The 26,779-nt window shown below is 41.4% G+C and overlaps 1 protein-coding gene and 1 non-coding gene across 16 annotated transcripts in view; both read left to right on the top strand.

Annotated features, from left to right (window-relative positions):
• Nucleotides 1-26,779, top strand: part of Myo9b (myosin IXB) — a 153,745-nt gene that overhangs the window by 42,493 nt on the left and 84,473 nt on the right. The window lies entirely within an intron of this gene.
• On the top strand, nt 15,350-15,479 carry LOC123457820. Its single transcript, XR_006635183.1, has one exon. It is a non-coding gene; the product is annotated as a small nucleolar RNA SNORA3/SNORA45 family (small nucleolar RNA).

The raw sequence follows: 26,779 nt of genomic DNA on the forward strand, positions 1-26,779 counted from the left end.
TGCTGCACTAGAGGTCCTTTGGATACTCAGTTGACCCTGTTCTGAACTGACCATGACACCTTCGGCCCCTCCTCCACCAGCATGGCTGCTAGTCCTATTCCTACTATTATGGTACCTGGTGATCATATGAACACTATTGTCATGATCGTCTTGACTTTTGCCCTCAGGCATACCTAACCAGTGTGCTTTCCCCTCAATCCTCTAGGTGAGGTGTGGGTACACAAGCCACAAGTCTACAATAGGGGATATCTCACTGATGTGAGGTACCTGGGCAAAGCCAGCCAGCCAGGGTGACAGAGATTTCAGAAGAGTCAAGAGCCAGGAGTGTGCTAACTCCCATGTTTTAGCCTGTGTGGTAAGGGTTTTGTTTATAAGCTTTGAGATTTACTGAGGTAAAGTGTGTGGTTCAGTCAAGTGTAGTGGCATACACCTGTCCTCTCAGTACTTGAGAGGTGGAAGTAAAAGGATCCTGTGTTTGAGGGCACCCTGGGTTGCATAATAGGAGACAATCAATCAGTCATCTGCGCAGTTAGTGGCCGTTATAGCTTGGATCTGCATCACATGCTGGAGATTTGCCCCAAGGTGATAATGTTGGCCTGAGAAGGGGTTGTGGGACCCCAGTCTCTTCTCTAGCCTCAGGCTTGCCAGTGCATTTACTTGCTCACATGTACACTCGTGTCATGTGCACCCTGTAATGATGTGGTATAGCTTACAGGGCCAACACTGGTCTTAAGCTTCAAACTGTGAGCTAAATCTTTTCACTTTATAAAGTCAGCCCATCATAAAACAGGTGAATACAATGACATTTGGTGCATTTAAGACCTTGTAGAGCCATCACCTTCTGTCTAGTGCCAGAATAATCCATTGCCCCCAAAGAAGACCCCTGTCCATCAGGAGTCACTGCTTAGTCCCTTTCCACAGCCCCTGGAAGCCCTTGATCTCTGGATTTGTCTGTTGTGGAGCTAGCATATGAATGTGGTCAGATACCATGTGGCCTTTTGTGTCACTTTTGTCACTCAGAATCATGTTTTCAGGGTCCATCTATACTTTAGTGTGTGTTAATGCTCTGTTCCTTTTCACAGCTCAGTAATAGTCTGTTCTGGGGGCAGACCATGTTTTTCTCTACTCTCTAGCTCTGTTAAGAGTTCTTTCTTGACATGGCTGATTGTCTGGTTAGGTTTCTCTGGGGTCCAGGCTCCTTTTTTTTCCCTAAACAAATCTCCACTGTTTAGCATTCCTTGCCAGAGCAGTATCATGAGGTTGGGGTCATTCACATGAAGATGATCCCTTTTGCCCTCATGGATGAGGAGAGCCATGCCTGCCATGGATGGCTTGGGGGCAGGAGCCACTGAAATTTCCCTGGGCAGGACCAGGGGCAGGAGGGGGAATGGTGAACACCTTGGGACATGCATCCACAGTGCCAGCTTGGCCTGCCAAGAGATGTGTGGCTTTGGCTTGCCTCACAAGCAGGTTGGGGCTCCAGAAGCAGGCAGCACCATAGCTGTTGTGCTGCCTGAATAGAAGTATCAAATCCTGGCAAGAGAAGGGCTCTCAGAAGCCAGCCCAGACTCAAAGTGAAGGCTGATATTTGAGCAAGGCCTGGTTTTTGCAGAGCCAAGGCAGGAGCCACAGATGGCTACGGGAGTCCCATTGAATGACTTCTCAAGCCAGAACTGAGCACTGGTAGCTCAAAGTCCCCTGTGACCCAAGTGATCTATTTAGAAGGTATCTGGTTGCATGGCCCAGCCTAACAGAGCCAGGGAGTAAGCTGGAGTACCCGCCCTTTTCCTGCCAGTCATTGAGGCCGCAAGTCTTCCAGGAGGAGCAAGGGGACCGTGAAACTCAGGCCTTGAAAAGATCCTTCAAGGCCTGAGCCAGAGATAGGCAGCTCTGTATGGGTCATGGCTCAGAGGGAGAAGTATAGGGTGACTCGGCCAGGAAAGGAGGTTAGAGTGTGTGCAGGAAGGGCCAGGCTGCCACAGTGACCCAGCTGCAGCCTGGGAGCTTTTATTCCATATTCCATCTGTCTGTTTCATGGCCAAAGCCCTCCATGTGCCTGGTTATGTCCTTTGTGATTGAAGAAGTATTGTGGAGTGTGAGTGCCAAAGAGTGTTTATCTTGTGGTCAGCCAGGAGGAAGGAAGGTCAGGACATTAGCAGGCAGCCAGCTGGGACACTGAGAGGCCTAACATGTCCAGGGCTGAGGAGAATGTGCTGGAAGTACAGGGGTCACCAGATGTCCACCTGGGGCATAGCTGTTTTGGCCTTGGGGTAGTGGGATGGACATATCACTGTGGGGACAGAATTGGGGCTTTTAGAAAACTCTGTCCCACCCTGCTTATGTCTAGAGACTAGGCCACTTGATCAGTCTCAATGCGAATGTCAGGGTCTGCAGCCCGTAGGAGAGGGAGGGGAACATAGATCAAGTAGGTAGAGCAGGGCCAGGCCCTGGGTTACTGAGCCCTCAAGGGACAGATTGATGTGGTATACCTTAGAAAGGAAGGTGGCCAGGGGAGCAAGAACTGGAATTTGTGGCTGCTTTTCTCCCCAGGGTATGTGCACCAAAATAGGGAGAAGTGGCTTATGGGGAACCACTGAACTGGACAAGCAGAGCAGCCTCAAGGAGGAGCTGGTGGCCAGCAGGAGGGAGCCAGGCAGGCAAGTCACATAGGGGCCAAGAATATGAAGACACCTCCTCCAAACACAGGACACTCAGCAGGCAAGGTCACCCTTCCTAGTCTAACCCATACTCCCTCTTCCACACTGTTGATGCTCTGATGCCCTGTTGCAGTCTCTGCCTGCTAGATGCTAGTCACACTCCTGCATTTCCAGATGTTAGTAGCATCCCTGAGGAGTGCAGTGGCCCTTGTAGGAACCTCTCACTTCAGACCAGCTATTTGCAGGTAATGTCTAAATGTTATCAGTGTCCTTCAACTAAGTGTACTCATGTTGTTCTCTTTTCTGGCTGTGATGTGCTGCTACAGTTACACATCATTGTGGCTAGATTGGCACCTTTGTGGGAAAATCAGGAGGTGACCAGTGCAACCTGTTCCCCTCTGGCCAGCCCGACCCCTGCCAACCCATCACTGTCTACAGCAGAAAGGTCCTTGCGTTGCTAAGGACCAGAGATTGCTGCATTTGAAGTTTTACCCAAGTCTGGTCTTAACAGTTGATTTTGAGCAACATGGACTACTGTATTTGTTAATTTACTGTAATTATTAGTACTGTTTTATGGTGCCAGTGACCCCTCTTCTGTCCAGAAAAAAAAAGGTTTGATGCCCAGAATTACATTTAGGACACCCACTACTTAGAAGTGAAAACCCTGTGGATTTCCTTTTTGTTTTGATAACAGGGTCTTCTGTAGCTCAAGTAGCCTCAAACTTGCTGTGTAGCTGAGTATGGCCTTGAATCCCTGATCCTAATATCTCTACTTCCTGAGTGTTGGGATGACAGGCAATTATCAGCACACCCAGTTTATGTAGTGATGGGGATGGAACCCAGGGCTTCAGACATGCTAGGCAAGCACTCTATCCACTGAGCCATAGCCACAGCCCACTGAAGACTGTCTTGTGGATGAGTGGGTAGTCATCTTCTCTCCTCCATGGTCTTGATTTCGGCTTTCAATTACCCGTGATGATCTGCAGTTTGAAAAGATTAAGTAGAGGAGGGTGGGAAGATGGCTCGGTTGGTAAAGTACTTGCCATGGACCACGGAGACCTGAGTTTGGATCCATAGTGCCCACAGAAAAGCTGGATGCACTGCCGTGTCTACAATCCTAGCCCTGAGGAGGAGCTTTGGGCTGACTGGCTAGTCTAGCTGAATCAGTGACTTCAGATGAGAGACCTTGTTTCCAAAAAGAAGGTGGTACCAGATGTGGTGGCACATGCATGGCTTTAAATCCAGCACTGGGAAGGCAGAGGTAGGATCACTGTGAGTTCAAGATCTGAGACTACATAGTGAATTCCAGGTCAGCTTGGGCTAGAGAGAGACCCTACCTCGAAAGGGGTGGGGAAGAATGAGGAAGACACCCAACATTGACACATGTGCCCACACAGATACTGACACTCATGCATATATAAACCACATACATGCACAACAGAAAGAAAATAGTAATGGAAAATTCCAAAACTAGTAAGTTTTGGCTTTGGTGCTATTCTTATTAGTAAACCTGATGTCATAGTGTGTTTCCACTTAGAAAGACCTTGATACACATAGGATTTGGTACTGTCTTGGTTACAGCTGCCCACTGAGGGTAAGGCAAGACCCTTATGCAAAGACCCCTTGATTAGGGGTTTACTGTAGGAGTTAGCAGTCTAACAAAGTTAGCACTCATTCTCTGTGCCATGAATTTTGTTCTTTCCTCCATACTGTTATCCCGAGGGATACATTTTTGTTTGTTTTGGAGACCAGGTCTTGCTGTGTAGTAAAGGCTGACCTGGAATTCGTAGTCCTCCTGTCTCGGCCTCCCGAGTACTGGGACGACAGGAAGTAGCACCGTGCCTAGGAGGTTTCTCTGCCTCTGCTCCCGAGTACTGGGACGACAGGAAGTAGCACCGTGCCTAGGAGGTTTTCATCTTCTGAATTGACCTCACCTTCTAGAGTTTACCCTCAGTAGTCCACTGTTAGGAACGCATCCGTGCATTCATTTGCTGGTGAAATCAGGGCCCTAGTGATGCAGTCATTTTGGACATGATTATTGTCCAACCTTCTCTGTCTCTGTATAATATTTTGCTGAATTATTTGTGTGTGAGAGATGACTTAATGCTCCTGAAGACTTTGTAGCATCACTTTGTGGGTACTAGGGAATCAAACCTGGGCCTGCAGGCTTTGCAATCAAGCTTCTTTAACTGCTGAGCCAGCTCCCCAACCCAGGACCAAGTCTTCAACACGTATGTCCTCAGGAGGGCATTCCAGATTCAAGCTCTAATACCCAGTGTTCCCTAAGCAGTGTAATACAAAAACAAACAAACAACAACAACAACAAAATAAAAACATACAAACATACACACAGCAATTACGGTGCTTCAGGCTTTCTTATTTCTATTTTTACTTTTTCGAGGCAGGATCTCACTCTAGCCCAGGCTGACCTGGACCTCAAACTCACAGTGATCCTGAAGGTTTTTACCACTACACCCAGTGCCCCAGGCCTTCTAAGTCACTGAGAAGGAGGTTCTAAGGTTTGTGAAGGCTGTGTTCAGGTTCTGTGTAAACACTGGGTCTTGCAGAGTAGCTGCTGATTTTGGTCTCCCAGGGGTCCTGGAACCAATTCCCTCAAGATACTGAGGGATGACTACTTACTCCAGAATCCTGTAAAAGTGAGCATGTCATAGATGCCTTGGGCATTGGCCTGGCTCCTCAGCTCAAACCTATCTCAGCTCTAAACTCCACCATCAACAGTTGAGGTCTTTCTGGCCTTGGAGTGGGGTCACAGTAGCCTTGAACCACACATCTTTTAGAGATATTTTATAGGATATGGTGACAGCAAATGCCCAGAAGTGAAGGGTATGACCAGTGGTTACTGGAGATAGCACTGTCACCAGAAAGGGGAAGTGGAGAAGAATGACAAAGTGTGAGGTCATAGCAATTTCACCGGACCTTTCCTTTATAGGATTTGCTCTGAACATGAAGGTAGCAGGAACAGATGCTCTGCAAGCTGCCACATGGCTTGCTACCTTCCTTTTTTCCCCCCTTTTCCTTTTTTTTTTCTATTTCTTTTCTTTTTTTTTTTTTTTTTTTTTTTTTTTGGTTTTTCAAGGTAGGGTCTCACTGTAGCCCAGGCTGACCTGGAATTCACTATGGAGTCTCAGGGTGGCCTCGAACTCAAGGCAATCCTCCTACCTCTGCCTCCCGAGTGCTGGGATTAAAGGCGTGCGCCACCACGCCCGGCTTTCTCTTTCTTTTTTTGTGCTTTTTTTTTTAAAAATTACCAACTTCCATGATTGTAAACAATATCCCATGGTAATGCCCTCCCTCCCCTCACTTTCCCCTTTGAAGTTTCATTCTCCCTCATCTTCCCTCCCCCTCTCAATCAGTCTCTCTTTTATTTTGATGTCATCATCATTTCCTCCTATTATGATGGTCTTATACCTTCCTTTTTCTTAATAAACATTTTAAATTTTAGGTTGTGTGCACAGACTTGCACAGAGGTCAGAGGGCAAAATGAGGTATCAGTCCTTACCATCTACCTCTTCTCATTCACTGCTACCTTTACCAGGCTAACTGGCTGTAAGCTTCAGGAGGATTATCCAGTTTCCACCTCCCTTCCTACCATAGGCACACTGGGATTTCAGATGATTAAGCTACAACATTCTCCTTTATGTGGATTTTGAGGTTCTGAACTCTGGTATTCATTTTAGATTCCCTCAGGGGGAGGTTAGGAGGCATGCCTTGGCAGTAGAGCACCTGCCTATAATCTCCCAGTGAGGGTTTGGATGTAGATCAACAGTAGAGCATCTGTATTGTAGTTATATATTGTCCAAAGGAGTCAGGCTCAGAGTCACAGAATTCTTATTAGCTACAATCAGAGGAATCTCCCTTGTTGCAGTTTCAGAGGAGGGAAATAGGACATCTATCAATTCACTGAAAGTCCTGGGTACATTTACATTTCTTATAGTTACAATGATTATATATTCCATCTTCTGAAGTCTTGTCAATTTTATATAAAAGACTTCAACTTTTTATAAATCTGAGTCTTGTTTCATTGGACTATAATAAGCCCTTGGACTGAGAGCATCTAGTGGTGGTAAGTCTACTTAGAAGGTCCAAGATGCCAGGCCCAAATAATAATTCTAAGAAGATTTTTGTAGTGGTCTGGTCAGGTGCATAGACCAGTTAGCCCATGACCAATAGCTGCCCCACAACAGCCAGGAGTTTAATTTTCTCTTCTTTAGCCATGCTTTCTTTAAACCTCTGGACTCTATTTGTAGTAATTCCAGATTTATTTGTATAAGGCAGCATTCCTTAATGAAAATAAGCATAATCCTCCTTTATCAGCTGTAAGCAGATTCAGGCCTCTCTGGTTCTGTATAACCGTATCAAGCCAGGGAATTAAGCTGCTTTCATAGGTCTGTCAATGACTTGGCTATTTGGTGTACATTATCCATGAATTTAGCAGGCAAGATATATTAAAAGTGATTAGAGTCAGGCGTGGTGGTGGAGGCAGAGGTAGAAGGCTGATTGTGAGTTCAAGGCCACCTTGAGACTACATACTGAATTCCAGGTCAGCCTGAGCTAGAGTGAGACCATATTCTTTTTTAAAAAAAAGTGATTAGAGACTCCTATTTTTTTTTTCTTCCACTTTTAGTTCCTACTCCCGGGTGCTTCCCAGTACTGTATGGCTTGATATAGCACAGACTGTTACAAAAAACAGATAGCCCCCTCCAATCGTGTATCCTATCATTATGCAGAATAGGGCTATAGCTATGTGTTCCCCAAGTTTTAACCTCATGGGACCATTGTCCCCATCCCCATTGAGAATACCAACAACAGTATCACTGCTAGACCTAATTGAATGGAGTGACATCATGATGATGGTCCAGAGGTATCTCTCGTAAATTTCATCAAGCTTCCAGCATACATGGGCCAGTCAGCTCCTGGTTGTGTGATTGGTGCGGTCATGTAGATCCTCAAGCTTCAGCTGTGCATAGACTGACCAGCTTCCGGGTGTGGTCAGGGCAGAGCTACAGATTTTTGAAGTGCTTCTGGCACTTCCACAGGGTGAGTCAGAGTGGCTGGTCTGGACACTGTTGTGTCATCCAAGATAAGCTCCCTTGAGCTGTGTAGGCCTTCTTTACCTGAGTGATTTTAAATCCACAGAGTAGTACCTGTAACTTGAATAGCAGTTCGAGCGATGTATTACACTATGGGGGCGCAGTCTAACTTGGCTGAAGGGGTGCTTTTTTTTTCTTTTTCTTTTTTTTTTTTTTGAGAGAGAAGGAGAGGAAGAGGTAGATGCAGAGTAAGAGAATGGGTATGCCAGGGCCTCTAGCCACTGCAAATGAACTCCAGATGCATGTGCCACCTTGTGCATCTGGCTTATGTGGGTACTGGGGAATTGAACCTGGGTCCTTAGGCTTCACAGGCAAGTACCTTAATCACTGAGCCAATTCTCCAGCCCTCCTCCTTTCAGTCTTTTATTTAGATCCTATCTCCTGGCTGGTGGGGGTGTGTGTCCAGTTTCCTAGGAGTAAATGACTCTCCTTGTGTTATAGATTCCTAGGGAACATCATCAAATAACCAGCATCACTAATAATTTTAAATATTAGGGTTAAGCTACAGATTTGTTCCAAACATACCTTTTTCCTTGGTGGGGCTGTATCCATTGGAGACAAGATTTAGGTTGATTTTATTCAAACCATTAATTTTTTTTCATAGACTCATGACTTCTCATAATGTAAACTGTATTTAGACTAGCTTTATAAGTCCCTATAACCTTTTACCGACTTTAAGATAGTTCTAAAGCTTCAAGCCTTATCTGAGATTTAGGACTGTTTGATAACTATGAATCCTGTAAAATCAAAACAAGCTACATATTTTAATACATGATACCAAAGTAAGCATTTTCCTTATAATGAAGCATAACAAGGAGAGACTGGACCAATACAAATTGATAACCACTAAGTAAACATAACCAGTAAGGACAACCTTTGGATTGTCTATTTTACCCCTCCAATTGGGCTCCCAGCCTGGTCAAACATCCCATCCTGAGCCATCAGTGTAGATCAGGTTACATCAGATTTTTTTTTTTCTTCTTAAGTTATCTCATTTTAAAGAATTTGTATTCTTACTCATTGCACCTTCCCTGGGTGAATTTTACCCTTAGGCATTTTATTTCCTTCATTTTCCCTTTTTAACTTTTTTTTTTTTAATTTGAAGGCAAACAGTGGCTAATTAAACAGAGCCAGACATAGGCAGAAGAAGGTGTAAGTTAACATAAGAGCTTAGTAATGTAAGCCAACATTAGACAAAGGAACCTATTCGTCTGAACTTCCATTTATATTGTAACATTTTGTGGTTGTATTCTCTTACTGGGTGTTTAAGACCATACAGCAGCTATGATTAACAATGCATTGTACTTTAGAGGTCAGTTATGGCTGTAGGAGAATCTCAGGGACCTGTGAGGAGCTCTAGGACTCTCACTGTTGTGTCATCTGCCGGGATGAGTCAAGGCCACACTGACCACGTGGCTTCCTTCAGAAACATCAGTAGTGACTCTCCTTCTGCAGATACACTGACTTGGAGTCTGTTTTCTGGTCTCCGGTTTTCCATGTCCTCTCTGACCAAGAAAACAGGTAACTTACCTGAGGGTAGAGGTTAGAAGTGGCTTGTTGTCTCCTGTGGCCTTTTGAATTGGGAGTAGGAAGCAAAATATTGGTTATCATCTTAACTTCGATGTTTCCAGTTAACTTTGGCTCCTACATACGTTATTAATCACTCAGAGAAACTATACAACCTGATTAGCAAAACAAATCTGCATAAAGATCTGAGGAACATATCTAGTTAATAAGGCAGACCTGGCTAGAGAATAACACAAAAGCTTAAGTCATTCTGATTAATATTTAAGTTTAGTTGTCAGGTGACAATAAACTATACTGGAATATAGAAAGCATACATATTTTATCTTTTAAGTATCTGTCAGTTATAAGTACAGGCAGAATATGTTAGTAGCCCTGAAAAGATTTGTTTGCCACTGAAAAGATTTGTTTACCAAAAACTTTAAATCAATTGATTGGATCTAGAACTTACATGTTAGAAAAAGACAAGTTAGTACAAAACTTGGTGTCTGTTTGAAAACAACCTTACTGAAACTGGAAGCAGAACAGCAGACTTTAAGAATTTTTTCATCAATAAAGATCGTTTGGACATGAGGCTGTGTCCTAGAGCAGGGAACATGTCTTAAGTATCAGTATATCTATAAGCAATGAACTTAAGAGACCAGGAATGAAACAACTATTTAAATAAAACCTTGACTGACACTGATTACACATAGCTTAAGAATAAAGCAGAACCTAGTCATTGTTGAGCCAAACTAGTTTGAATTTTAAATATATCACAGACATTCCAACAAACACAAATTAATCTTGTAAGTAAGTACCACTGGGCGATTTTATGACTTGACTTATGACAGTTCACAATAACTAAATCATTTTTATAAGACTTATAACTTCAGCAATGACCACCTAGCAGAACCAGCATGAGCAAGACAGGAACATCTCATAGTTACAGTATCTTTACATATATTAATCTTCTAGGAGAAGATTAAATACTAATGAGTAAACCTTGATGTTAAGGCTCAGTTTTTTGGTTTTTTTTAGTAGTTAAAAGGTTGACATAGGAACATAGCTAATTTGGTTGAGTTACAAACATTACCAAGCACAGGTTAACATTAGTACATTAAAGTCTTAACCTTGACATCTTGTGAGGCATGGCAATCACAATTATAACCTGTATACCATGACATAACTGGTTACCAAATATGTATTATTTTAGACAGAAACATCAAGATATTACCTTTTAATTATCTTTAACAACCTTTTTAAAAATATATTTATTTATTTGAGAGAGAGAGAAAGGGAGGGAGAGAGAGAATGGGTACACCAGGGCCTCCATCCACTGCAAACAAACTCCAGATACATGTGCCCCCTTGTGCATCTGGCTTACGTGGGTCCTGGAGAGTTGAACTGTGGTCCTTTGGCTTTGCAGGCAAGCACCTTAACTGTTAAGCCATCTCTCCAGTCCCTTTTAAAACCACTTTAATATCTGTTATCCTTCTATTAAAATTGATTAATTATAAATGTCTCCAAATGTTAAGCTGCATTTTAATGTACTTGCCTCTTATCAAGTTTTTATTTAAAAGTTATTTTCTGGGAAAGTTTGAGAAGCATTGGTGTTAGTTCTTCCATGAAGGTCTGGTAAAATTCACCAGTGAATCCATCTGGGCCTGGACTTTTTTTAGTTGGGAGATTTTGGATAACTGCTTGGATCTCCATACTTGTTATAGTTCTATTTAAGTGGTTAATCTCATTTTGATATAATTTTGGTAGGCCTTATAAATCAGGGAAATCATCCATTTCTTTTGGATTTTCAAACTTAGTGGAATATACGTTCTTATAGTATGTCCCTATGATTTTTTTGGAATTTCTCTGTTATCTGTTGTGTTGCCTTTTTCATCTCTAATTTTATTAATTTGTGTTGTTTCTCTATTTCTTGGTCAGATATGCTAAGTGTTTATCAATCTTGTTTATCCTTTCAAAGAACCAACTCTTTGTTTTTATTGATTCTTTGGATTGTTATTTTGGTTTCTATTTCATTAATTTATGCCCTAATCTTTATTATTTTTCCCCATCTACTGATTTTTGGTTTGCTGCCGCCTTTTTCCAAGGCCTTAATGTGAAGCATTAAGTTGCTTATTGCGACCTTTCTAATTTCTTAATATAGGCATTTAAAGCTATACATTTACCTCTTAGTACTGCCTTCATTGTGTTCCAAAGGTTTTGGCATATTGTGTTCTCATTGTTATTTGATTCTATGAATGTTTTGATTTCCTTCTTGAGTTCTTTATTGACCCAATCATCACTTACTATGTATTGTTTAGTTTCCATGATTTTGTCTATGCTCTATGGCTTTTCTTGCTATTGATTTGTAGTTTGATGTCACTGTAGTCAGATAGAATGCAAGGAATTATTTCAGCTTTCCTATATTTGTTAAGATTTGCTTTGTGTCCTAATATATGGTCTATTTTAGAGAAAGTTCTATATGCTGCTGAAAAGAGTCTGTATTCTGCAGCATTTGGGTGAAATGTCCTGTAGATAATATGTTAGGTCCATTTGTCCTATGACCTCATTTAATCCAGATGTATCTCTGTTTATTTTTTGCCAGGATGACCTGTCAATTGATGAGACTAGGGTGTTGAAGTCACCCATTACAACTGTGTTTGGTATTATATGTGACTTAGTTCTAATAGTGTTTGCTTGATGAACTTCAGAGCCCCCATGTTAGATGCACTTATGTTTAGGATTGTAATGTCTTCCTATTGGAAAGTGCCTTTAATCAAGATAAAGTGACCATCTTTATCTATCCTAACTAATGTTGGTATGAAGTGTACCCTGTCTGATATTACAATAGCTACACCTGCTTGTTTTCTAGGCCCATTTGCTTGAAACACCATTTTCCAACTTTTCACCCTAAGATAGTGTCCATCTTTTGCAGAAAAGTGAGTTTTTTGGAGGCAGCAAATTGAAGGATCCTGGTTTTTAACCCAGTCTGCAAACTTTGTCTTTTGGTTGGAACATTGAAGCCGTTGATATTAAGAGATATTATTGAAAGGTGTGCATTTATTGTTGTCATTTTTCTTGTTTTATAGCTCTTCTGGTTTTACCTTTGTTCTTTTGTATTAATTAGTATTTGAGTACGCTTTTTTTTTTTCCAGGTTCCTTTTGTGTGTGCTTTTCTTTCCCTTCAGCATGGAGGATCCTGTCAAATATTTTTTGTAGAAAATTTTCTGGTTTTGTCTTCAAATAGTCCTTTAGCCTGCTTTTGTTGTGGAGTGTCTTTATTTTTCCATCTACTTGGATGGATAGCTTTGCAGGATAAAGTAATCCTCATTGACAGTTGTTAACTTTCAGAACTTGAAATACATCATTCTAAGCCCTTCTGGTTTTTAAAGATTGTGTTGAGTAATCTGCTGTAATCCTGATGGATTTGCCTTTGTATGTGACTTGACTTTTCTGTCTAACTGCTTTCAATATATATTTTTGGTTTGTGTATTTTGTAGTCCAATTATGATAGTGAGAAGTTCTTTACTGATTTTGTCTATCTGGCATTCCATAGGCTTCCTATATGTGTATTGACATCACTTTCCCTTGTTGGGAGTTTTCTTCTATGATTTTGTTGAAAATACCTGTTATGCCTTTGGAGTGAATTTCTTCTCCTTCTACTATGTCCTGAATTCTTAAGTTTGATCTCTTTCTTCATAGTGTCCTGAAGTTCGAAATTCCCTTTAATGCCTTCCTATTAGTTTGTGTTCTCTTTGTTGTCCTGTATTTGATCTTCTGCCTGGTCTTCTAGTTTAGATATTCTGTCCTCTCCTTGATCCATTCTACTGGTGAGACTTTCTATAGAGTTTTCTATTTGACTTACTGTGTTTTTAATTTCTAGTATTTCTAACTGGTATTTTTTCATTATTTCTATTTTCTTATTCATGTTTTGTTTTGACCTCCTTATTTCTTTTTTCTCCTTGGTTTTTCAAGGTAGGGTCTCACTGTGGTCCAGGCTGACCTGGAATTAACCATGTAGTCTGAGGGTGGCCTCAAACTCAACGGCGATCGTTCTACCTCTGCCTCCCAAGTGCTGGAATTGAAAGTGTGCACCACCATGCCCAGCTTTGACCACCTTATTTCATTGTGTTGGTTTCCTGTGTTCTCCTTCAGTAGTTGGTTTTCTTCTTTGATTTCTTTGAACATAGATACAATCACTTTGTTTTGAAAGCTTTGTCAGGCATTTCATCTAAATCTGTCTCACTGGAGATCATTTCTGATGGATTTATAATTTTTGGTGGGATTGTATTGCCTTGACTGTTTTATGTGTCTTGTATTATAATGTAGAGCTTTTTGCATCTTGAGTTAATTTGATGTTAGTGTTTTCTAATTATCTGTAGCATTCTTCACTGTGTAAATACGACTTTATATATCTTCAGTGTAGGAGTTTTAAGGTGCCAGGTGTAGCTGTTATACTCTAACAGAAACAGCACAAGTGACCCTACAAGTTGAATTTGCATGCTATTCGTGTATTGTAGTAGACTGGGTGAAGCAAATTACTGGCAAATTCTAAAATTGAACTGAGCAATACACATTCAGTCAAAACCAACACAGAGTATTTATACAAGCATGAGGATTAGATGAAACAGATAATCTAGTAAAGCCAAAGTCTGTAAGGGTGTGTGTTGCCCCATACCCTTAATCCTATCAACTAGGAGGTTGAGATTTCTAGTCTGAAAGGGGTTCCAAGTCAGCCTGGGGCCAGTCAGTCCCTGCCCCCAATAATGACAGAAAAGGCCCTAAAAATCAGGAAATGTCAAAGTCAACATTAGTCAACACCGAAATACAGCTTATTTGAGAAGGGTAAAGTCAACCAAGAATGTTTTCAGATGTAATACATAACCTTTCCTGACATGGAAAGAGATTAGCACTTCCAATGCACTCCTGTGTATTTGGCTTTATATAAGTAGGCCCTCTTAACCTTTTGGGATGGATTCCAGTCTCACCAAGGCTGAGTGGCTCACCTTGATCTCTTTCAGTGCCCAGTGGCCACTGGCGGCCATAGGTGAACGAGTTCTCTGGACATTCACAGTCCTGATGGTTGGGGGATGGGAGACTTTGCGGGGTACTCACAGTTGTACCAGAGTTGCTTGGCCGGTCCTGTTTGTATATCCTTCAGCGGCCACTCAGCTGGCCCCTGCTTTCTTCTCCTTCAGGTTTCTTGACTTTGCAAGGAGGCTTACATGAGTGGAAAATCCCCTCACTTTGTCTCTGCTCCTGCAGCTCTGCACTGCTGGGCAGGCAGGCTCATGAATCAGGGCCCCTTTCTGGAAGATCTTGGTCTCTCCTGCTTCTCTGCTTTGGTTAATAATAACTTATACACTTTCACTTCTCAGTTGAAGAGTGTGTTTTGCTGTGTTTCTGTTTATTTCCCTCCCCAGACTGCTTTGGTGTGGCTAGTATGCCGCCATCCTGCCCGAAAGTCCATATATATATATACATATACATATACGTATACGTATACGTATACGTACACATACATACATACATATGTATGTATGTATGTGTACGAATATGTATATATACATGTGTATATATATATATATATATTCGAGGTAGGGACTCACTCTAGCCCAGGCTGACCTGGAATTCACTATATAGTCTCAGGGTGGCCTCGAACTCATGGTGTTCCTCCTACCTCTGCCTCCTGAGTTCTGAGATTAAAGGTGCGTGCCACCATGCCCAGCCCCAGTTGTTGTTTTTGGAAGCAGTACTTTGCATATTTTATTTTCACCAGTTTTCCAAAGTCAGTGTATTATTTTTCTTGTTATGATCATTGACCTCTGTAATTTAATTCTACATTATATATAAACATTTATAAGACATTCTTGAAACATTTCTTAGGATCAGATCAATCTATAAATTTTGCTAACAGGACACATTACGTATTACTTTATAGGTTTATGTCTTTTATGCTGCAAAGCTAAAACCCCAATGCCGTCACCCACCAATGTAAAAGTTGTTTTTAATTATAGCTGACTTTCTGGGTTTCCTCTTAGCTTTGTCCAAGGCCTAGCTCATAAGAGTAAAGATTTTGTCGAGGCTAGAGTCACGCTTGGGTACTGGTGATTGCCTTAGTGTGCTAGAGTCCTCAAAGAATAACGACTGACCTTATTCACTGGCTGTGGACCTTGTGGCACACTCAGTCACCGGTTTAGTGACATGCTTCAGATGAGCTGATATGGGGGGGTTGCTAATTTGCCTATTAAATCTGATTCCTGCTGTGTTGGCCACCATTTTTAAAGCAGCAATAATTTTACATTGCAGTGGGGGGGATCGCTGCAAAACTGAGAAGCCACATGATTAGAGTGAGGAAAAGCGCTTGCAAAAAAAAAGGAGTAAAGATTTTATAACTCCTTATTATCCATTTCCAGTATAAAGAAGCGAGATTGAGTTAACATCCATTCTCCAAATTATTATGGGTTCTAACTATTCAAGGGGATGATATAAAGATACCAGTTAGGCTCAAAGGCAAAGACTGACCCAACTTTATTAACATTAGAAAAGAACCATTTTTATCTAACCACAGGACTGGTCCCAGATGCCTCTAAATTAAAAGATATTGAACTGGTTAAAATTGCATTATTAGAGGGTACTGTTATTAGGGAATATTAAACTCCCATAACCAAAATTTATGTTAGTCAATTAATTTTACTCTTAGATATTGCTATACATTGATGTTTATAAAAGTCATTTTTAGCCGGGTGTGATGGAGCAAGCCTTTAATCCCAGTACTTGGGAGACTAAGGTAGGAGGAACACTGTGAGTTGTAGGCCAGCCTGAGACTACATAGTGAATTACAGGTCATTCTGGGCTAGAGCAAGGCCCTACCTCAAAAAAAAAAAAAAAAAGAAAGAAAGAAAGAAAAGGAGGAGGAAGGGGAGAAGAAGAGAAAAGCCAGCACTTGGGAGGCAGAGGTAGGATCACCATGAGATTGAGGCCACCCTGAGACTACGTAGTGAATTCCAGGTCATCCTGAGCTAGAGCAAGGCCCTACCTCAAAAAAATAAAAAGAAAGAAAAAAACAGTTATTTTCAAACAGAACTTTAGATTTATGGTTTTTTAAAAAGTAATCCCTGAGTGTATGTTATTTTGTTCATAACAAGATTTCTTCCTTTTAAAATATTATTTGGGGGCTGGGGAGATGGCTTAGTGGTTAAGCGCTTGCCTATGAAGCCTAAGGACCCCAGTTCAAGGCTCCATTCCCCAGGACCCACATAAGCCAAATGCACAAGGTGGCGCATGCATCTGGAGTTTGTTTGCAGTGGCTGGAGGCCCTGGCGTGCCCGTTCTCTCTCTTTATTTCTCTCTGTCTCTCTCTCTGCCTCTTTCTCTCTGTCTGTTGCTCTCAAATAAGTAAATAAGAATAAACAAAAAAAATTTAAATGTTATCTTTTCTAGGGAAGCCTTCAATAATCCCCATTTAGATTCATGCCTGAGTGTCAAACTTGTATGTTTTCCCAATGAACAAACTGGCTGTTTTGATATAATACATAAATTCCTCTCTATATATTGTTCTGATCTTATATCATTCCTATTAGACAAAACCCCATTTAATAGGGAATTTCATTTCAACAGATAACATTAGGTCCAATGATACAAAGCTCATAATTTCATGGTTATATACAACTTGATAAAAGTAATCAAACCTTTAGTCTTTTTAGTTTGACATCCTTTCATATCTCTAAATCTTTTGCCTGTACCAACTAAAGCACTTTTATTTATTAGTCTCTTAATTGTAATTAGCTTTATCTAAGTTAACATCTCTTTTTATAAACAAAACTTATTTCTTTCTCCTGCAATTGTCATTTTTGACCTTGGATATAATATTTGTCTTTGTCACCTGTAAATATCATGCCACATACAGAAAAGATGTATAAGGTAATAGCCAGGGCATAGGAACTAATACTTATTATAATCTAGGCAGTTATTTCTTTGGTGGCTCTGATAAGCACCCTTTTTCTGAAGAGTAGTCTCTGTGCCTGTCCAGCCTACAAAAAGGAACGAAAACTGAAGTTCCTATGGGCTACACCTGTATTATTTGAACTTCATCTTCAGCAGTTAAGGAGAATTGATTGCTGTCTGTACAGAACCAAATAATCTTGGGCTATATTTGTCCCATAGAATAGTCAGTTTACTTACTGTCTTTCTGTTTATTACCTGGCATCTTTGTGACCAACTAAGACATCTACTGCTCTGGGTTATAATTCTCATAGTTTTGTTTTGTTTTTAATTTACAAAACCAGTTAGGATCTTTTGGTCCCTTTAAAATAGTTTAATTGCAAATAAACAAAGATACCATACTTGGCAGATCCAAGATGACCTTTTGTCCATGTATCTGTATAAAAACAGTTTTATGTTCTACCAGGACAAAAGGAAACTATACTAAAAGGAAAGAGAATCTCTCAAACACATTTCCCAGTTGTAAATTTGGTAACAATTTCCCTTTTCTAATCAACCCTAATGTGGCTGATGTTTGATAGCATTTTATTTTCCTCTCAAGTCTTCTGAAGATCTTGTAAGGAAAGTATAAGAGAAAAGTGAAAGAACACTGGACTTGATCTCTACAGACAGGCTGTTCATTGAGAAGAACAGTGAGGGGCAGCAACGTTTTGGCAGGATGAAGGCTTAAGCACTGAGCCAGGCGGGGATTCAGACTTATAAGGAGGATCCTAAGAAACAGACTGTACCAGGTGTAGGTGATAAGGAAATTGTAGCTGTTTGTGTCCTTGTTCAGAACAGGCCTCATATCAATCAGGGAAGATGTCAGGCTTAATGAGGCCAAATACCTCTGTGGCTTCTTTATTGTCTCCTAGTTTTAGGGATAGTTATTAACTCTTTAGTTCCCTCTTGTTTTCAGGGAAAGCTATTAACCCTTCAGATTTATCTCTGCTTTTCTGGTCTTCCTTCCTTTATTTACTCAGTGGCATCATGAAGGTACCAGCCAGTCTCTGTGGGGAACAATGCTTTAGAATACTCCTTACCACCTTAGCATAAGACTTCAACCTAACTGAAGGGTTTATGAATCACTGACTCCCATGGACCATAAAACTTACAAGCTCACAGATAGCCAGATCTGACCTGGGGGTTATCAGGCCACCTGGGGGAACAGCTTTAATCCTCTCTCAACAGGCAATTAGTAAACAAAAGAAAAAGGCTTTATCTTCCCATTATCCACTCCCAAGGAAAACTAAAAAGCCAAAAATTTAATTTTGTCTCCATCTCTCCCCCCCCCCCATCTTTGACTGCTCTGGCAACCCAGAAACTTTAATGACATCCCTTCAGCCCTAGTGTTTAACAACTTCTGATGGACTGTCACCTTGGGGAGCACAGTGAGATAGCCTAACCCCCACCCCCACCCCCTGCAATGAGACCTGCACTGCAGTCTGCCTCCTTCTCCCAGCGCCCCCACTGTCCATTTGTACAGGCCAAGGGAGACAAAAGGTACTGAAACAGCTACAGCAAATTCTTTCACAATTTCTATAAGAAGTTCCCCTTGGGTATGCAAGGAAACCTGTCATAGCTTGGGACCCACCCCAGCACCCAACTTTTTAGATCAATTTCTAGCACTGGGAAAATAGCAAGGACCAGGATATAGCAGGAAAACAGTAGCATTGGCACAGCCGCACCAAAGCCAGTCTCCCCGTCACCTTCCCAAGAGACTCAAGCACCCTCTGTGCCATTCATAGGCTCATACGTCCGCCAGGCCTCAGCCTGGGATCTCAGGTCTTCCAGGCTCTGCTCAGGAGCCAGAGACCCTGAGCAAAAAATCATTCACAGCCTCAGGCACTGATACGCACATACCCCCCACACACACACTAGGAGACATCACAGTGCCTTCCCCCCTTACCCCCATACTCATGGGTTCAGGGCTGTCATACACATTTACATACACACATACATTGAGGCATCACAGTGCCTCCCCATTCTTGTGTTTCCCTCCCAGTTTCAGTGACATATGACAGACAAAGGATGGGGTTACCACCTTGGAAGGAAGCCATTCAAATGCCCATCTGGCCATGTCCCAGAGGAACTTCAGTAGTGCTTGGCTGTAGCAGGTTCAGCTTGTAACTTGTGATTGGATACTATTCCAATCCCTCCATGAGACCTTATGCCACTTGCCACAGTACCACAGAATGAGCTCACTCGAATCCTGTGGCCTTAGTGGGGATCTTAAGGATGCCCAACTGTAAGGCTACAAATTTGAATTAATGCAAGTGGTCCAGTCGCCCATTCATTCACACATTCACACAGATTAAATTAGAGTTCCCTTGCCCTTATGGGAATTCCCTGACTATCACTATGTAAATACCTCTTATTGGCCCTCTATTGGGCCTCTGTCAGCTCTCAATACACATGGAGCCCCCTTCCAGCTCAGTACACACATAGAGCAACTCCAAATACACATGGAATAGCCTTTTCAGCTCCAAATACACACGGAGCAGCCCTCTCAGCTTCGAATACACATGGTGCCCCGTCAGCCATGGTTTTGGCCCCATGCACACATGAGGTCTACTCAGAATGGCCCTAGAGCTGATCAGGCTCTTATCTCAGTCTGCTTATGGTCCCCCATGACCTACCTAGGCCGTTTGTCCGGTGGCTCTGTCAGTCTTCTTTTGCAAGTCTGGTTGGGAGCTTGGGTGCCATGGTATGGCAGAGCTCCAATCAAGTTTGGACCCTGGAAACATCAGGAAGCGTGCTTTCTAAATCACTGGGACTCCATTCCCCACGGCCACTCAGCTGCTCATGCCAGTGGCTCAAAGGGCCAGGAGTTTGCATGCAAGACTCTCATGACTCAACTTTCCCTGCCAATTCACCAGTTATGGTAATAGAAATTAATGAATCAATGAGAATAATCAGTCAAAATCCACTTCAGAAAGAGGGAGAGATCCTTTATTCACATGTGGACTTCTGCTGGCTCACGCCAAAACATGACAGAGTCCCTGAACCCAGGTTGTGCTATTACAATCTTTGGCTGAATTCCCCCCTGCTTGGAGAGGGGAGAGATTTACATCCACGAGTGTAGGGTTCTGTCAAATGAGATTAAGTACAGGCAGCTGCCTCCTGAGATAAGGCAGTTTTATATTGTCCAAAGGGGTCAGGCTCAGAGTCACAGAGTTCTTACTAGCTACCATCAGAGGAATCTCCCCCACTGCAGTCTGAGAGGAGGGAAAGGTGACATCTATTGCTTCACCAGAAGTCCTGGGCACCTTTGCATTTCTTATATTACATTGATTATATTCCATCTAAACTTACATAAGCTAGAGGCATTAAATATATGGTATTCCTTCAATACTTGGATGATAGGCATGTGCTACCATGCCCAGTTTCCTGGATGATCTCTTAGATCTTAGAGATGATCTCTTGCTTTGTAGGCCATTCTAGCCTTCGCCTTCTGGGCTACAGGAATCTTTCTACCTTAGCCTCCTGAGCATCTGGGACTGCAGATGTGTGGGACATCTGGAAACTCTGGTGACTGTGAGGACAGGAACTTCTTAAAATGCTCTTCAGTTTATATTGTACTGCTATTTCTTTTTCACCGTGATCTTTATTTTTTTAAAAAAAAGTTGTATTGGCATGTGGCCCCAGACATTAACATCCTTGCTCTCTGTGGGTGTGTTTGCTTTAAGATAAGTTGAATAGTCACCCCTGGATCTACAGGGGGTACCCCACTTCTAGAATGCTAAAATTAGCATTGCTTAAGTTCTTTCTGCAAAGTGGTACAGTGAGACATTCCTGTTAATCTGTTTATTTTTATATTTTTATTTGTTTTCAAGACAGAGTATATATATGGACATGGCAGGGCCTCTTGCCACTGCAAATGAACTCCAGATGTATGTGCTACCTTGGTGCATCTGGCTTTAGGTTGATACTGGGGAATTGACCCCAGACTGGCAGACTTTTTAAGCAAGTGCCTAATCTGTTTTTTGAGACTAGGTCCTGATCCTGCCTTGCCCTCCTGAATGTTGGGATTATAGTCCTGTACCACCCTGTCTGGCTCAGTGAGACCTTTTTTGGTGCTTAAAATACACACCATAATTCACTCTTCTGTCTAAGAAGAGGTATTCCCAAAAAATAGAACTTCCCCCTTTGTCAGAAATAACCTTGGCTCATGGTGGAGCTTGGGACCTGCCCTTGCCAGTAGCTGGCCCGAGAAGTCTGCAGAGCACAGGATAGAGCAGGAGTACCTGAGTCTGTCTCTTTGCTGTACTGGTCAGGGCCACCCATGACTTTCCCTGGTGGTCTCAGTGCCTTTTAAGGAAAGGTTGCAGTATGCTCTTCTTTTGGGCACCCTGATACCCTCTGTCCACATCCAACATCCTTCCTGTGTGGTGTGACCTGGAGGCCATCATGATAGTCTCTGAGCTAACCCCATTGTTCTCTTGCTCCACATGGGCTATCACACCTCCTGCCTCCTGCTCAAAGTTCAAGCCAGGAGTTAGCTCTGCTTCCATGTCTGCCTAGCTGTGAGTTATTGCACAGCCTCTGGGCTTCTCTGAGCTCCTGTGTATACATGTGACACCTCAGACATCAGCCAGTCTCCTGGGGTGCCTATGGCTCTGGTGTGGCTGGTTAGCTTCAGTCACTCACTGCAGAAGCTGGGGAAGAAAGCCTGAGGCTGTTAGGAGAGAGCATGGTGACTCAAGCTCCTGCTTAGTGCCTGTGGGCCTGGTGATTCCTATGTCCCTAGCAAGGCAGGATGCGGGCAAATTCAAAACCCATGAGGCAACAGGAAAACCTCTGTGTGCTAGTGACCTGGTGACATTCAGCTCATGAGGGTGCAAGGCTGGGAGGGGACCCCAATGGTCCCAGCTGCCCAAGGGGCTGTGACACAGGTAATGGTATCCTGTGGGTTCCTGGATCCTTTGTTCCTGATTCCCCATTGCTTGTCAACTCCATGGGCAGATGCATATATGTGTGTAGGTGACAGTGTTTGTAGGCTAGGCTGGGCATGGTGTCTAAAGCTGAAGCCACCCAGCCAGACCCAAAGGGACTTGGAACATCGCCCCACCCCCAGTTGATTTGGTTGAGCCTGGGTGTGTGCAGGCCTCATTTTCCTTCTACCTTGGCTGTGGACAACAGTTTGCTTTTTTGGTTTTGTTTTGTTGGGTTTTTTTCTTTCTTTTTTTTTAAAAAAATTTTATTAACATTTTCCATGATTATAAAAAAAATCCCATGGTAATTCCCACCCTCACCACCCCCACACTTTCCCCTTTGGAATTCCATTCTCCATCATATTACCTCCCCATTACAATCATTGTACTTACATATATACAATATCAACCTATTAAGTATCTTCTTCCCTTCCTTTCTCTTCCCTTTATGTCTCCTTTTTAACTTACTGGCCTCTGCTACCAAGTATTTTCCTTCTCACGCAGAAGCCCAATCATCTGTAGCTAGGATCCACATATGAGAGAGAACATGTGGCGCTTGGCTTTCTGGGCCTGGGTTACCTCACTTAGTATAATCCTTTCCAGGTCCATCCATTTTTCTGCAAATTTCATAACTTCATTTTTCTTTACCGCTGAGTAGAACTCCATTGTATAAATGTGCCACATCTTCATTATCCACTGATCAGTTGAGGGACATCTAGGGTGGTTCCATTTCCCAGCTATTATAAATTGAGCAGCAATAGCTCAATTTATAAATTTATAAATTGAGCAGCAATAGCTCAATTTATAAATTTATAAATTGAGCAGCAATAGCTCAATTTATAAATTTATAAATTGAGCAGCAATAGCTCAATTTATAAATTTATAAATTGAGCAGCAATAGCTCAATTTATAAATTTATAAATTGAGCAGCAATAGCTCAATTTATAATAGCTGGGAAATGGAACCAGCCTAGATGTCCCTCAACAGATGAGTGGATAATGAAGATGTGGTACATTTATACAATGGAGTTCTACTCAGCGGTAAAGAAAAATGAAGTTATGAAATTTGCAGAAAAATGGATGGACCTGGAAAGGATTATACTAAGTGAGGTAACCCAGGCCCAGAAAGCCAAGCGCCACATGTTCTCTCTCATATGGGGATCCTAGCTACAGATGACTGGGCTTCTGTGTGAGAATGAAAATACTTAGTAGCAGAGGCCAGTAAGTTGAAAAGGAGACATAAAGGGTGGAGAAAGGAAGGGAGGAGGATACTTAATAGGTTGATATTGTATATATGTAATTACAATGATTGTAATGGGGAGGTAATATGATTGAGAATGGAATTTCAAACGGGAAAGTGTGGGGGTGGGGAGGGAGGGAATTACCATGGGATATATTTTATAATCATGGAAAATGTTAATAAAAATTAAAAAAAAAATTGAGCAGCAATAAAAATGGTAGAGCACGTACTTCTAAGGAAATGAGATGACTCCTTTGGATATATGCCTAGGAGTGCTATAGCTGGGTCATATGGTAGATCAATCTTTAGCTGTTTTAGGAACCTCCACACTGATTTCCACAATGCCTGGACCAGATTGCATTCCCACCAGCAGTGTAGAAGGGTTCCTCTTTTTCCACATCCCTGCCAACATTTATGATCATTTGTTTTCATCGTGGTGGCCAATCTGACAGGAGTGAGATGGAATCTCAATGTAGTTTTAATCTGCATTTCCCTGATGACTAGTGACGTAGAACAGTTTTTTAGATGCTTATATGCCATTCGTATTACTTCCTTTGAGAATGCTCTATTTAGCTCCATAGCCCATTTTTTGATTGGCTTGTTTGATTCCTTTTTTTTTTTTTTTTTTCCGAGGTAGGGTCTCGCTCTGGCTCAGGCTGACCTGGAATTCACTATGTAGTCTCAGGGTGGCCTCTAACACTCGGAGATCCTCCTACCTCTGCCTCCCAAGTGCTGGGATTAAAGGCGTGCACCACCACGGCCGGCTTGATTCCTTATTATTTAACTTTTTGAGTTCTTTTGTATATCCTAGATATTAATCCGCTATCAGATATATAGCTGGCGAAGATTTTTTCCCATTCTGTAGGTTGCCTCTTTGCTTTTTTCACCGTGTCCTTTGCAGTGCAAAATCTTTGTAGTTTCATGAGGTCCCAGTGATTAATCTGTGGTTTTATTGCCTGAGCAATTGGGGTTGTATTCAGAAAGTCTTTGCCAAGACCAATATGTTGAAGGGTTTCCCCTACTTTTTCCTCTAGCAGTTTCAGAGTTTCAGGTCTGATATTAAGGTCTTTAATCCATTTGGACTTAATTCTTGTGCATGATGAGAGAGAAGAATGTATTTTCATCCTTCTTCTGATATATATCCAGTTTTCAAAACACCATTTGCTGAAGAAGCTATCTCTTTTCCAATGAGTATTTTTGACATTTTTATCGAATATCAGGTGGCTATAGCTACTTGGGCTTACATTTGGGTCCTCTGTCTGTTCCACTGATCTACATGTCTGTTTTTGTTTCAGTACCATGCTGTTTTTGTTACTATGGCTCTGTAGTATAGGTTAAAATGAGGTATGGTGATACCATGAGCCTTATTTTTATTGCTCAGTATAATTTTAGATATTTGAGGTTTTTTGTGATTCCAAATGAATTTTTGGATTGTTTTTTCTATTTCCATGAAGAAAGCCTTTGGAATTTTGATAGGGATTGCATTAAATGTGTAGATTGCTTTAGGTAAGATTGCCATATTCACAATATTCATTCTTCCAATCCAGGAAGACACTTTCTAGTGTCTTCTTTAATTTCTCTCATGAGTGTTTTAAAGTTCTCATTGTAGAGATTCTTTACTTCCTTGGTTAGGTTTATTCCAAGGTACTTTATTTTTTTTGATACAATTGTGAATGGGAGTGATTCTCTGATTTCATCCTCTGTGTGTTTGTTGTTAGCATATATGAAGGCTACTGACTTCTGTGTATTTATTTTGTATCCTGCTACATGGCTGTAGGTTTTGATCAGCTCTAACAGTTTGCTAGTAGAGTCTTTAGGGTCCATTATGTATAGAATCAGGTCATATGCAAATAATGATAACTTGATCTCTTCCTTTCCAATTTGTATCCCTTTTATGTGTGTTTCTTGCCTTATTGCTATGGCTAAGACTTCTAAAACTATGTTAAGTAAAAGTGGGGACAGTGGACACCCTTGTCTTGTTCCTGACTTTAGTGGAAAAGCTTCCAGTTTTTCCCCATTTAGTAATATGTTGCCTGTAGGCTTGTCATAAATAGCTTTTATTATATTGAGATATGTTCCTTCTATTCCCAGTCTCTGTAGGACTTTTATCATGAAGGGTTGTTGGATTTTGTCAAATGCTTTCTCTGCGTCTAATGAGATGATCATGTGATTTTTGTCCTTCAACCCGTTTATGTAATGTATTACATTTATAGATTTGCATATGTTGAACCATCCCTGCATCTCTAGGATAAAGCATACTAGGTCAGGATGAATGATCTTTTTGATATACTCTTGTATTCTGTTTGCCAATATTTTGTTGAGAATTTTTGCATCTATGTTCATGAGGGAGATTGGTCTGTAATTTTCTTTTTTTTTTGTTCTATCTTTGCCTGGTTTTGGTATCAGGGTGATGCTGGCCTCATAGAAGGAGTTTGGTAGAATTCTTACTTTTTCTAATTCCTGGAAAAGCTTAAGAAACAATGGTGTTAGCCCTTCCTTGAAGGTCTGGTAAAATTCAGCAGTGAATCCATCTGGGTCTGGGCTTTTTTTAGTTGGGAGATTATTGATAACTGTTCAGATCTCCATGTTTGTTATAGGTCTATTTAAGTGATTAATCTCATCTTGATTTAATTTAGGTAGGTCATATAAATCAAGGAAATCATCCATTTCTTTCAGATTTTCGTACTTTGTAGAGTATATGCTTTTATAGCATGCCCCTATGATTTTTTGAATTTCTCTGGAATCGGTTGTGATGTTACCTTGTTCATCTCTGATTTTATTAATTTGTGTCTCTTCTCTCTTTCTTTTGGTCAGATTTGCTAAGGGTTTATCAATCTTGTTTATCCTTCCAGAGAACCAACTCTTTGTTTCGTTAATTCTTTGGATTGTTATTTTTGTTTCTATTTCATTAATTTCTGCCCTAATCTTTATTATTTCTTCCCATCTACTGCTTTATGGTTTGCCTTGTTCTTCTTTTTCCAAGGCTTTAAGGTGAAGCATTAGGTGGTTTACTTGCGACCTTTCTAATTTTTTAATATAGGCACTTAAGGCTATAAATTTACCTCTTAGAACTGCCTTCATTGTGTCCCAGAGATTTCGATATGTTGTGTTCTCATTATCGTTTGACTCTAAATTTTTTGATTTCCTTCTTGATTTCTTCATTGACCCATTCATCATTTAGTAGTGTATTGTTTAGTTTCCATGATTTTGTGTATGCTCTACAGCCTTTCTTGCTACTGATTTGTAGTTTAATTCCATTGTAGTCAGATAGATTTCAATTTTCCTGAATTTGTTAAGATGCTTTGTGTCCTAATATATGGTCTATTTTAGAGAATGTGCCATGTGCTGCTGA

The sequence above is a fragment of the Jaculus jaculus genome, chromosome 1, assembly GCF_020740685.1.
Source record: "Jaculus jaculus isolate mJacJac1 chromosome 1, mJacJac1.mat.Y.cur, whole genome shotgun sequence".
Taxonomy (NCBI): Eukaryota; Metazoa; Chordata; class Mammalia; order Rodentia; family Dipodidae; genus Jaculus; species Jaculus jaculus.